Source organism: Harpia harpyja, chromosome 3, assembly GCF_026419915.1.
Source record: "Harpia harpyja isolate bHarHar1 chromosome 3, bHarHar1 primary haplotype, whole genome shotgun sequence".
NCBI lineage: Eukaryota > Metazoa > Chordata > Aves > Accipitriformes > Accipitridae > Harpia > Harpia harpyja.
Genome location: NC_068942.1, coordinates 70,230,534 through 70,243,105, shown reverse-complemented (window position 1 = coordinate 70,243,105; position 12,572 = coordinate 70,230,534). Strand labels below are relative to the sequence as shown.

Here is a 12,572-nt window from a genome sequence, read left to right as displayed (position 1 = left end):
CTTCCAGCACAGGGAACTGATGGTAGAAGAACAAGCAGATTTGCTGGCAAATCACTTTGTGAAGAAAATGGAAGAGAAATGATCGGCTTTGGCTGCTGCTGATGGGTGAGCGAGATTTGAGTGTGCGCTTTATTTGACCTACAAACTGCATATGGAATGTGCATTTTCTTGTGCAAGTGTGGTAGGCAATTTAGTGTTATGCTCTTTACCAAGAGAGGTAGTGAGGTTCAGCTGAGTTGAGAGTGGGGAGTTTCTTCACATCACATAGCAGCCCAAGTGAGTAAATATTATGTGGGTTGTGCTGGTACACAGTAGTACACCAAATGTTGCTCACATGGCTTTAGAAGTGTTCAGTCTGATTCAGTGGCTACCCAACACGTTTAGTGCCAGAGACCTATATAACAGTATGCTGCTTTTGGACACATAGTTCCTGAAAACATAAATCCCTGTGTGTGGTTACTGCACAACCAGGATCTGACTCATTGCTTCGCAAAGCACTTTTAGTTGCTTTGGAAACATGATGATATGCACTATACAAACCCAGTAACCATGCTACTCCAGTAACGGTCTACTATCTCAGAGCTGTCAAGAAAACTTTGTTCTCTGTTACCCACGCCATAGCCACTAGGAGCTTCATGTGACAACCCAAACAGGATCCTGTAGCTCCAATGACTCTGAATCCATCCCCTTGTTGTTCCAGCTGATGGGGAGCTCTCAAGAGCTGTTAGCAGCATATAGTCCACAGCAAAGTATTGCACAGTTTTCTTTCCATACAGTAGGGGGTAGTAAAATACTCAGAGACTACATGTGCAAGGAAAGAGCACCAAATAGTAGAGCAACTGAATGGAAAACAAACAAAATGTCTATTTTTAAACTGAGCTAAATCCATATAATTTTAAATGGGGAGCATTTTGAGTCCTTGTAAAACAAGTTCCCTAAGTGTTTGAATGATGCTATTTAAATGTGTAATGACTTGGCCTGTAAAAAAACATCAATTGCCACACTTTCAGGATGAAAGTATTAAACATTTTAATTGTGCTCTGCATGTTTAGGATGCAAACAAAAGTGCTCATTGTGAACCTGCCAATTAAAGTAACTGCCAATAGGGAAAGGAGACATGCTTGTGGCTTTCTTTGGGTTAGCTCAGGTCATGTCTACAACTAATGCACAGGTTCTTAAAGAAGCTTGGCATCTGAATGCGTGAAAATCCAAAGCAATACTCCACTCTTTCTATTAAAAGTTTTGTAGCTGTTTTGCTCTGACAACAATGTTTACAGAACAACATCAAGGCTTTTTTAAAAATTTTTTCTTTTTAAAAAATACATAGTGCTTAAAGAACGCAAGGGGCTGTCTGAGGTGTTAGTGCTAAGAACTCAGTTACAGGACTGCTCTTGAGCTTCAGGGTACTGTATATGACCATAATCTAGTCCAAATGGCAGCTCATAAACCATCGAGGAAACCCAGGGGAAGCTGATGGGAATAGTCACGTGCTTCTAGTCAAGGAATGGTTTAGAACTTGACTGTTTCAGAGCTTAGAGTTTTGAAGTAACAATTTCATTTCTCTCAAGTATTGTCTGCATATTTCTATAGTACCATTTAACAACACACAGAGTATTTCAGTAACATCATGTTTCTCTTCCGAACAGTACAGAAAAAACAGACTTTTCATTTTCTTAAGGATTTCATAGAAATGCATAACCTGTGGAATTGGTTTCTAGTCATGTTCTTCCATCAACAGCCTGATAAGACCTAAATCCCAGCTCATTTATTCCAGTGTATGTTAAGAGCAATCTGAATGACTAACGCGCAAAACACACTGGCGGAGAAAGCTGTGAAGAGCTGAGAATCTGGCTTGGTGTTTCCTATTGCAGGAGGAAAGCTGTATTTAAATCCATATATGAAATGGAAGATATTTATTTTACATTTCTGCAAAGGTTTTAAAAAGTTAGATCTAAATCTGTATTTCTGTTTCAGCTGATGGGGCTTCATAGGAAGATTCTGAAGAAGATATAGAAGCCCTTTGGTGAGTGTATACTGAATTTGTGTTGCATAAGGCTTTGCATTTTATTGGTAACTATTACTAGAGATTCTGAAGTAAATTAAAAAAAACAACCTGTAAGCCAAATCTACTTTATTTTCAAGAATCTCCAGCTATCACTCACATATTCTTGCCAAATGTGTCATTTCTCTTAGCAACGGTATAGATGGCTTTAACAAGTATTTTTAACCTGTGAAAGAAAGTCACAGAGCTCACTTCTGAAATGTGAAGTTATGTTCAGATACCTAAGGGCTGGATTCAGTGATAGATTGCTTCCCCTCCACACAAGACCATGGAAGCTATTCTTGCAGGGCATGCTTAGCGCTTCAGTGCAAGTGGTTTGGGTGGATTTTTGTCTTTCCAGTTGAATCTGGCTTTACTTTTTTCTAGTATTATAAACTATTGTATGTGTGATAAAACACACACACATATCTTGGGCAAAAATGTTAATTCTACAGAGAAAGAGGCTGATGCAAAGATAGCATTAGTTATATACATATTTCTCTGTAATTCATCCACATTTTAAAGTTAAATTGCCACCTGAGTTAGCTTGGAGTAATTGTTAGATGGCATCCTGGTAACCATAGTTTCAACAAGAAATTTCCAAAATTTCGCTTGCAGTTTTGCCTACAGATAATGTGTAGTGCAGTCTTTAGTGCTGTTTAAAATCCCTTTAAAAACAGTTATTTCTGGGGTGGCAGATGCTAGCAGCGGAGATACTTGGTATTATCCAGTCAAATTAAAAGACTGACCAGTCTTTTATAGCCACCCTGTCAGTTGTTTCTGTCATCACTGTGGGATGTGTAAGGCAAATGATGTGGCAACATAGCTGAATCTGGCTGTATATGTGCCAGAACCACAGATCTGTTGCTGAATATAATGTACCTTTTTTCCACCTAATGAGTAAAGGCACGCATAATACATGGAGGTTCTCACATCCTGCTCTATCTCTCCTTCCCATCTTTGGATTGCCTACCAAGTGCTCCAAGTGCAAAATAACCTCTGAATTTGATATACCAGATCCTGCTATCTCATTCAAACCATATCTTTGTAAGGCACATTAGTACTTAGCAATATCAGTCAAGTACTCTCTTTACTCCCAACATTTATTTAATCAAGTGGGTAAGTAAGGCAGACCTGCAATGAAATCACATCTCTAGTGTCCTCTTTTAAGCCTTCTACAGTATCCTGTCTCCTTCAAGACTCTCTTTTAGATAGTGAGTTTCATGGGGCAAGCATTATCTTTATTTATGGCTTGTCCAGTGCTAAACACTATTTCAGTGTTTAAAGGTTAGTCATAAACATTGGCCAATGTGCTAATAATAAGAGCTTTGCCTTACCCAGTGCCTTAATATTGTTCTCTAACTTCTCTTTAATCTTTTAGAAGAGTCATTTTAATAGCCAATACAGTTTAATTCACCAATTCTTGAACTTTATTCTGGAGTACTGATTTTCAAACAGTAGGTTTGGATTAAAATTTGAAAATAAGGTTTGAAAAGCTCATCTTATAGTGAGATACTTGCCTGACCATCAGGAATGGAAAAAGGAATGCTTTTCCTGTAGGGCTCTTGCATATAGGTAACCTTATGGTTAGATTTGAAATTTGGAAAAAAAAAAAAAAGGCTTGAGAACCTGTTTTAATGTCAGATCCACATGACTGGCAGGAATAAGAATGCTGCTATCACTGGGGATAAATATCTTTAATTTTTCTGTAGGAATTGGTGAAAGATGGGGTTAGTGTTTTGGAAAGGAAGGCTGTATCAAATCTGATTTATTGCTGGATTTATAAGGGTTCAGAAGGTGGCTGGTGTAGTCATAAGCAAATATTTTATTTTCAGTATTCCTGGACATATCTTCCATTTAAGGAGGGTTTGGGATAAGGCTAGGAAACTGGGAAAAAACATGTCAGAGAGAGTAGTATGGCGTAGGCAGGAGCATATGCTTCATATTAGGTATTCCAGTACAGATTCATCCTCTCTCTAAAGTACATGTTAATTTTAGAGCTAGGGCTAGAATTGAGTTTTCAGAAAAGGAGGTAGAAAGCCTTTTTATTCTTGCATTCTGCAAGGCTGGCAGAGATGGGATGAGAGTTTGCATAATTGGGAACAAATGCCTTATATTTGGATTTACTAGACAAATTGGTCACTTTGAATTAATAAATTTTAGGCTTAGGTTTAGGGTGTCATTATGAAGTAGAAGAGGGAGGCTTCATCAGCCAAGCTCACTGTTGGATTATTTAGGACCAAAAAAGAGATTAGAAAAAATGTTGTTTGCTAATGGATCTCAATCAATTTTTCTTCATGAAACAGTCAATTGATTAGATTTCAGTTTGTGGTTAAAAACAGGAGTAGAGTTAAGAAGGAAATGCTTGTTGAGCCTAGCTTGTCACTGGGTCTGGAGTGGCTTCAGGGATAGGAAGCAGGTTAGTATCATGAAAGGCAAATGCTGTTATTCAGATTTCTTAGGGAGTTTGTTCACCTGTGTGGGAAGGGTGGAGATTTAGAAAGACTATTGGTGATGATACAGCTAGTGCCTTTAATGTGTTTTAGCTGCAAGAATTAGTTCACTGCCCCCATATTAAGTAGAGTTATGGTTGGGGTTTATCTCAAGTTTGGGGAAGGAAAAGGTTTGACCTGAAAGTTTAGGATGAAGGATGATATCAACCGCTGATGTTTCATGTTCACAGATTCCTGTAGGGGTTAGTTCTACAATTACATTTCAGGTTAGGTTAGAATTGATTTAACTTTTGAGTGTAGAAAATTAGGCTTGAAGAAGTCAATATCCTGTTGGATTCTTCATGATCATCAGGGATAGGAGCACCTGTTTTACCAAATCCCATTAATTTGTGTTAGGTTTCACCCTAGCTATTGGTTTCCTGGCTATAATCATAACCTTGTGACTGTGTAAGGACTTGGGAACTCAAAGCTCATTGTTTCCAAGATGCTATTAGATTCCATGGTGCTGGTTTTGGTAGAAGTGATTACAGAAGAAATTGATAATAATGAACAGCAATATATGATATTCACCCAAGAATTCTAGAGAAACTTGGGAGCTGGGTTACTATTTTGTGTAAAAATTTGTTCTGAAGAACAAGTGGACACAGGAATGAATATTGTATGTTGGCAGAGAATCAACATGGATTTGTAGAGTGGGGTCATGCCTCACAAATCTAGTAACATTCTTTAGAGAAGCCAATAAGCTTGTGGATAAAGGAATTATGGTTGATATAACCTACTTGGTTTATAACTTACCAAAAGCTTTTAAAGAATCTAAGAAGTCAGAGGATAAAAGAAAGTCAGGAATAAATGGTCAGTTTTCACAGAGGAAGGAGGTTACCAGTGAAGTTTCCGTGGGATTTGTCCTGGGGCCTGCTGTGTTCCCAATATTAATAAATGGTCTGGAAATGAGAGGAGGAAAATCTTGAGGTATCTTAGTTTGCTGGTAATACTAAGTTATTCTGAATAGAATAATAGAATCATAGAATAGTTTGGGTTGGAAGGGACCTTTAAAGGTCATCTAGTCCAACCCCCCTGCAAGGAGCAGGGACATCTTCAACTAGATCAGGTTGCTCAAAGCCCCATCCAACCTGACCTTGAATGTTTCCAGGGATGGGGTACCTACCACCTCTCTGGGCAACCTGTGCCAGTGTTTCACCACCCTCATCATAAAAAATTTCTTCCTTATATCTAGTCTAAATCTACCCTCTTTTAGTTTAAAACCACTACCCCTTGTCCTATTGCAATAGGCCCTACTGAAATGTTTGTCCCCATCTTTCTTATAAGCCCCCTTTAAGCATTGAAATAAAGTGTCCCTGGAGCCTTCTCTTCTCCAGGCTGAACAACCCCAACTCTCTCAGCCTTTCCTCATAGGAGAGGTGTTCCATCCCTCTGATCATTTTTGTGTCCCTCCTCTGGACCTGCTCCAGCAGGTCCATGTCTTTCCTGTGCTGAGGACTCCAGAGCTGCACGCAGCACTCCAGGTGGGGTCTCACCAGAGCGGAGTAGAGGGGCAGAATCACCTCTCTCGACCTGCTGGCCACGCTTCTTTTGATGCAGCCCAGGATATGGTTGGCTTTCTGGGCTGCAAGTGCACATTGCTGGCTCATGTCCAGCTTTTCATCCACCAGTACCCCCAAGTCCTTCTCCACAGGGCTGCTCTCAGTTGCTTCATCCTCCAGCCTGTATTGATACCAGGGGTTGCCCTGACCCAGGTGCAGGACCTTGCACTTGGCCTTGTTGAACCTCATGAGGTTCACATGAGCCCATTTCTTGAGCTTGTCCAGGTCCCTCTGGATGGCAACCTGTCCTTCAGGTGTGTCAATCACACCACTCAGCTTGGTGTTATTTGCAAACTTGCTGAGGGTGCACTTGATCCTACTGTTTATGTCACTGATGAAGATATTAAACAGTACTGGTCTCTAATATGGACCCCTGAGGGACATCATTTGTCACTGATCTCCATCTGGACATTGAGCCGTTGACCACTACCCTCTGACTGCGACCATCCAGCCAATTCCTTATCCACCAAACAGTCCACCCATCAAATCCGTGTCTCTCCAATTTAGAGAGAAAGATGTTGTGGGGGACTGTGTCAAAGGCCTTACAGAAGTCCAGATAGATGACATCTGTAGCTCTTCCCTTATCCACAGATGTAGTCACTCCATCACAGAAGGCCACTAGGTTGGTCAGGCAAGACTTGCCCTTGGTGAAGCCATGCTGGCTGTCTCGAATCACCTCCCTGTCCTCCATGTGCCTTAGCATAGCTTCTAAGAGGATCTGTTCCATGATCTTCCCAGGCACAGAGGTGAATACATAAGGTAGGATTTTACTGGGAAGAATTATATAAAGAAGTAGGATATATAAAGTGAAATTAGGAACTGGCAATTTCAAAATAGGCAAGAAATGGTACTTTTGCCTCACATTGTATTGTTAAGCTGTCAAGATCCTTGTCACAAGGTGTTGTGGACAATAAAAACACTCAGATGCAAAAAGTCCTTGGATGAAAAGAAGAAACCATCAAGGGCTACTAAAGATAGAGATGCTGCTTCTGGTTCAGGTATTGCTCGGCTACAAATCCCTGGAGGCTGCAAAAATATTCTGGGGAATTACTGCTCTATATTACACTCTTCTCACACTCTTCCCTGGGAATCCACTTTAGGATGCCATCAGGAACGGCTGCTGGGCAAATTGGATGCTTGATCTGATCAAATATAATATGGGACGGTCTTTATAAACTCATCTTGTGAAAAAAGGACCAAATATTTGGCATATCTGAATAAGCATACATATTGCTGGAATTTTCTGAATACTGCTTTTTTCAGTGCAAAACACTTGCTATCCTTGTCATCTTACTATATGATTAAAAAGACAAGTGCTCTAGTAAGATTAATCTGGTATTTTGCATTCTGAGAACCTTTCCATATCTCTTTATTGAGTTCATGATGGCTTTCCATAGTATCTATAATCAGACAAGATGGGTGTCAAATAAATTGAGTATTTTTTTCCTTTTACACAACTGTCCTCTTTCCCAAAGTCAAAACTGAGAGACAATAAGTTAATTAAAAGCATAATATATGTTATGCATCATGAGCTGTCTTGCAACATAAATGACCAGTTGCTAATAAGCAAGCCCCACATCTACTAAGTACAGACTGCTCAGGTTTAAGGAGCTGCCCTCAAGTGTCTTTTACTGCTTTTGCTGAGAATATAGTGAGTTGGCCACAGTGAGTGTCATCACTCACACTTTAGGACAGGACCCTTATTGGCTGAAATCAGTGATAGTTCTGTTTAGGCATTTAAATTAATATCAGGGAGTCAGGAATAAATGCAAAAAGTTGCATAATGTCAGGTTGCAGACAAACTTGTAGATGCTCAGGACATAGGCTAGTAATTCTGTGTTTACTGGAAAGTCCACATGGATTGCAAGTGTATTTCTCATCAGAGTGAATCTGGAGAAAAACAGGAGGGTATTCAATGTGACAGCACCAGAAAAATCTATCCTGCGCTTCTGTACTGTATTCAAAACTGCTGGCCATTCCTGCGAATCTACCTCCAGTGATATACCTAATAAGACTCTTAACTCTGTTCTTCCCATTTCATGAAAAACATAGGGGTACCCCTTGGTACAGGTGAGAATTTATTCAATGCCTCAGTGTTCCCCTGTCTTCATTATACCATGGCCAATTTAACTCGATCCAGACCTCTGCCTCTACTTGTGGAAAATAGCTTTATCTGTGGGCCAACAATAGTCAGACATGCTTGGTCAGTCTGAATCTGGACAGGCCACAAGACTGAAGTCAAAAGTAGAGAGGAATCTCAGCAGCTTCTTATTCCAATGAATCCCAAGCTATGTTCACTGTCACCTTATTACTTCACTTAAATTTGATTTTGATGTGTCAGTTTGGGTTTTTATTGTCTTGGACCACTGGCGAAGAACAAAGTTGTTGTATCTTCTGCCATGTGCCTTTCTGAGCAAATAAAAAACACCTGTGCTCTAGGATTTCTTTGATGATAATGAGACCTTCAAATTATAATGTCTTTTGGCTTTTCTAATGTCAGAAGTTTGCAGGAGAAAATACTTTGGAGACATGATGATTACTTGGTTTGGGGGAACCAAGGTATGGAAGACAGCAGAGCACAAAACTCTTCTTGAGAATATCTAATGGCTCTTTTTCCTTATGAGATTCAACTTCTTAATTCATACTCCCAGCAACGAGTTCTGGGTCTCCATTCTCTCACAGACGCTTTCTACAGTCTGGATACTTGAAGCTTTGTTGCAGTATTTTGCAAATACAGTAGAAAGTGGCAGTAGTGTTAGATGTGTCCTTGAATGCCCTGTGATTTGCAGCAGCAGCAGGAGTGATGATCTTGTATTTAGTATCAAACAATAGCTCACTATAGAATTTTCTAAACTGGAGTTGGCTTCTCACCATGTCCCAGAACCAACCTGGCATTTCACAATAGAGGAATCAAATGTCTTTTGGCAGCATCTGATGTCATAGTTGCTTAGAGCCTGATCTCAGAATTTGGCTGTCATGAGTCACTCTATCTGTACTCAGCTGTGTAAAACAGACAACAAAAAATGTGGGCATCAGCAGTGCTGTGACCTTTATACAGTGTGCAACAGATTGGGAGAGGGCAGAATTGTTATTACTAACTTTAAACTGCTAATACATGTTGTTGATATTTTTCAATATATGAAGCTAATGAAAGCCTATCACCAGAGTATACAGCATATCACTTCAAAGAGGATCTCATTTTCACCAAAGAACTCACAAGCAAAATGACAGTGGAATGTGCTCGGACAGAAGTGTTCACCTCTCTTTACACCGTCCTGCCATGGGTGATGTGTTTGCTGGCTTGAGGGAAGGGTGACTCCTATCTTCCTTTTGGTATAGTAGCTAGAGTTGCATTGAGAAGCAAAATAATTGATCACTGCTGGGTGCAAATGTCACATTTGATGCTGTAAAGTTTAGTCTGTGCTGAGGAGCTGCTGAAATTCTTTAGAAGAAAATATTCTGTATAATATGCAAGTATTACTAATCTGCCAAACCTCTGAGGCTATTGGGGTAAAACTGGGATTTCTTTAACAGCTTGTGATCTGGCCGATCTGGTCTGCTTGTAATATGCAACATTTATCACTTGTGGGGGCTTGGCCAGTATCATAAATCAATTGAGTGCTACTTAAGTAATATTTGAAAAGCAGTTAAGCCATAAGTGAATTATGGGTTATTTTCACATGGTGGTCATCTGCCACAGATAATTATGTGAGGAAAACAGAGCACAGCTTTGTATCCTGATCCTTTCCTAGATTCTTGCACCTTTAGGAAAGTAAACATTTGTTGCTTCGGCTTCCTGTCTTACCAAGTAGTGATTTAAGACATAAGGGTACCTTCAAGAATAAGATGATTGTATCAGGAAGAGGATTTTTTTTTATGAACAATATATTAATAAGCAGGAAGTGGTGCAAGATTAAAACATTAAATCAGGAACAAGGCAGAACAAGTTTAAGATTTCAGAGCTGCAAACTCATTATCTTTATTGTGAGTTGTGTGATATGTGCTGTTGCCTTTAAAATCCTGTCTTTTAGGGGCATGCATAATATAAGGACCATGCCTTGCTTTTAATGTCATCTTTCTGACTACAGTAGTTGCATAATAAGATTTGAAAATGTGAATTTTAAGGACTACATCATGAAGAGATTTAACAAACTAGCAGTTTGAGCACAGTCTGCTAGTTGTGCCAGACTTTCAGTTTCCAAATCAGACTTCTGGTCTGAGTGTCCCTCAGATGGTCTTTCTCCCAGAAATTGGAGTGGTGTAGTTGGACCATGGAGTCTGCATCAATAAAATCGAGTAGGTCTGTTCCGATCTGTTCCCAGGTGAAGCTGGGATTGAGCAAAGCTGCGGTCTCCCTCTGTTACAAAGATCACTGTAATTTTCTCACACCTCATGCTGCATCATATACACTCAGAACTGGAATTTATCTCTGGCAAGAGCTGTGCTTCCTGAATTTTGTCTGGCATGCCTGTTCTCAGTTGTGAAGTATTTATCCATTTCCTGGTGTCAGCTACTGAATCCAATGGGATTATAGTCCCTTTTAAATAAAATCCAAACTTGTCATCTGCTGCTGAATCCAAGAAGTATTATCACTTGTTTCATGGGCTTCTTATCAACAACTTACTTTGGCCTGTTGGTCTTGAAACAGTTGTATTGCACCTCATCAGCATCTGGTCTTGCTAAACCATGATGTGGCTGAAACTGAAGTGCAGGTGGCTCTGCCATCTAGTTTGATTTGGATTGATTGCTGATTTAATAATGTAACAGCAAATATGGCAGCTGAGTGTCTGTCTGCCTTTTTCTGTAATAAACATACATAAAGAATCTCTGCATCTGCTAACTCGCACTGCACATTGCTTTCCCTTCAGTGGAGGTCTTTCCAAATGGTTTCAGAAACAGCAAGAATAGTTGCTTGTGTTTTTCCTGGCATATCAGTGGTATATGAGGATACATTGGTTCTGCTTCCTCTGTTTCTGTCACTGCAGCTTATAGGCTGGCCATTAATTTTTCTGTCAAGTTGCTGTCTGTAGCACATATGTTAGATGGCATCTACAATACATGGCACCTGCATTCTCCATACTGTTTGCTTAGTTTGGAGTTTGTGCACTTGTTCCATACCAATATATTATCATTATGTTCCTTTCACTGCTTACTTCAGCTGCTCTTTCAATAGAGTGGCATGTTTCTAAGGCTAGGTCTATTGCCTTAAAAATGTAAAAATGAGCTCGCTTTTATTCTTTCTGAGACCACATGTGGCTGCCAAGAATGTGAGCTCTGCAGTATAAACACTTTTTTCTCACTATTCAATACAAATATTTATTCAGGTAAAGGCAAAACAAAACACTTTTGTGTCTACTGTTCTTTCTGGGCTCATTGAATATTTTGATGATCTGTTCCAGCATTTGGGGCATTATTCCAACAGGAGTGTCCTGATTATCTTTGCCCCCACCCCCCAATGTTATAACAATGATTTTTCTCATCTTCCATTATAAATTCTGCATGGAGGCTTAGTTCTTGCTTTCACAGTTTTAATGCCTGCACACAGATTTTGTCTGGAAATCCACCATGCCTGGTAGCTGGCATCACTCCATGCTGATGATTTCCTTTGTTTCTCACCCATATTTTGTCTTTTTGTAAATTGTGTTCTCTATTATTGTGGATCTCACAAGATTAACCTCCGCTGTCATCTTCCATATGCCACATGCTGAGTAGTAACATAAGAAAACACCACATTTCCTAAGTAAAATGGCTTTAGATTGAGAGAACTGTAATAACCGAAACCTTGTGGCAAGCCAGTGTCCCCAGATGGCAAAGACTAACTTTAAGGCCTTTGGTGCTATTAACTTTTAAAGGCTGCAGGGAGTGGAGAAAGTGGGAGTGAGCCCTGATGGCTGACAGGGATGGAGAGGGCATCAAGACCTAAGGCAACCATGCTACACCAGTGCCCCTCTCAGCACCAGTGCCCCTGACTTCTCTCTGGCTTCATTTTGGAGCATAATCTCAACACCAGGTCAGGGAAGCACTTCCCATGGGAATAGACTTGCCAAAATATGCCTTTAGACTCTAGCACTGTGCTGGCAGTAACGTGCTGCTCAGCAGGTGAAGTGGAATTGCTGTTACAAAGGTGTTTGCGCTGGCAGAGGTGGGACGCAGCTGCAAGGGTGCTGAGCAATTTCGAGAGTTTTTCACTCTTTTTAACCCTGGGTGATTAGTTGACATCCGGGGGGAATGCTTTTGCAAATTGATGATGAAATGTAATCATTCTTTGTTGCAATTCTGTCTATATTTATGAACTCCCATTTCCCTGAATGCTGTAAGAAGTAAACATGATAGGCTCATTGCTTTAATACTCTCCTCAGACAATGGTCTACCTGAACCCCCTCTTTCTTGCTTAATTTCTTTATCAAATTCATCCTACATGCTCTCTAGTTATCTCTGGGACTTTCCTGCTGCCTGCTTTATGTGTGCCTGTATTTT

General features: G+C 40.1%; 1 long non-coding RNA gene across 1 annotated transcript in view; it reads left to right on the top strand.

Moving 5' to 3' along the window:
- The window catches only part of LOC128139968 (uncharacterized), a 79,317-nt gene that overhangs the window by 29,900 nt on the left and 36,845 nt on the right, over positions 1-12,572 (top strand). The window contains exons 4-5 of the long non-coding RNA XR_008234565.1: positions 8-105; positions 1,975-2,023. This is a non-coding gene — a long non-coding RNA (uncharacterized LOC128139968). The remainder of the gene's footprint in view (positions 1-7; positions 106-1,974; positions 2,024-12,572) is intronic.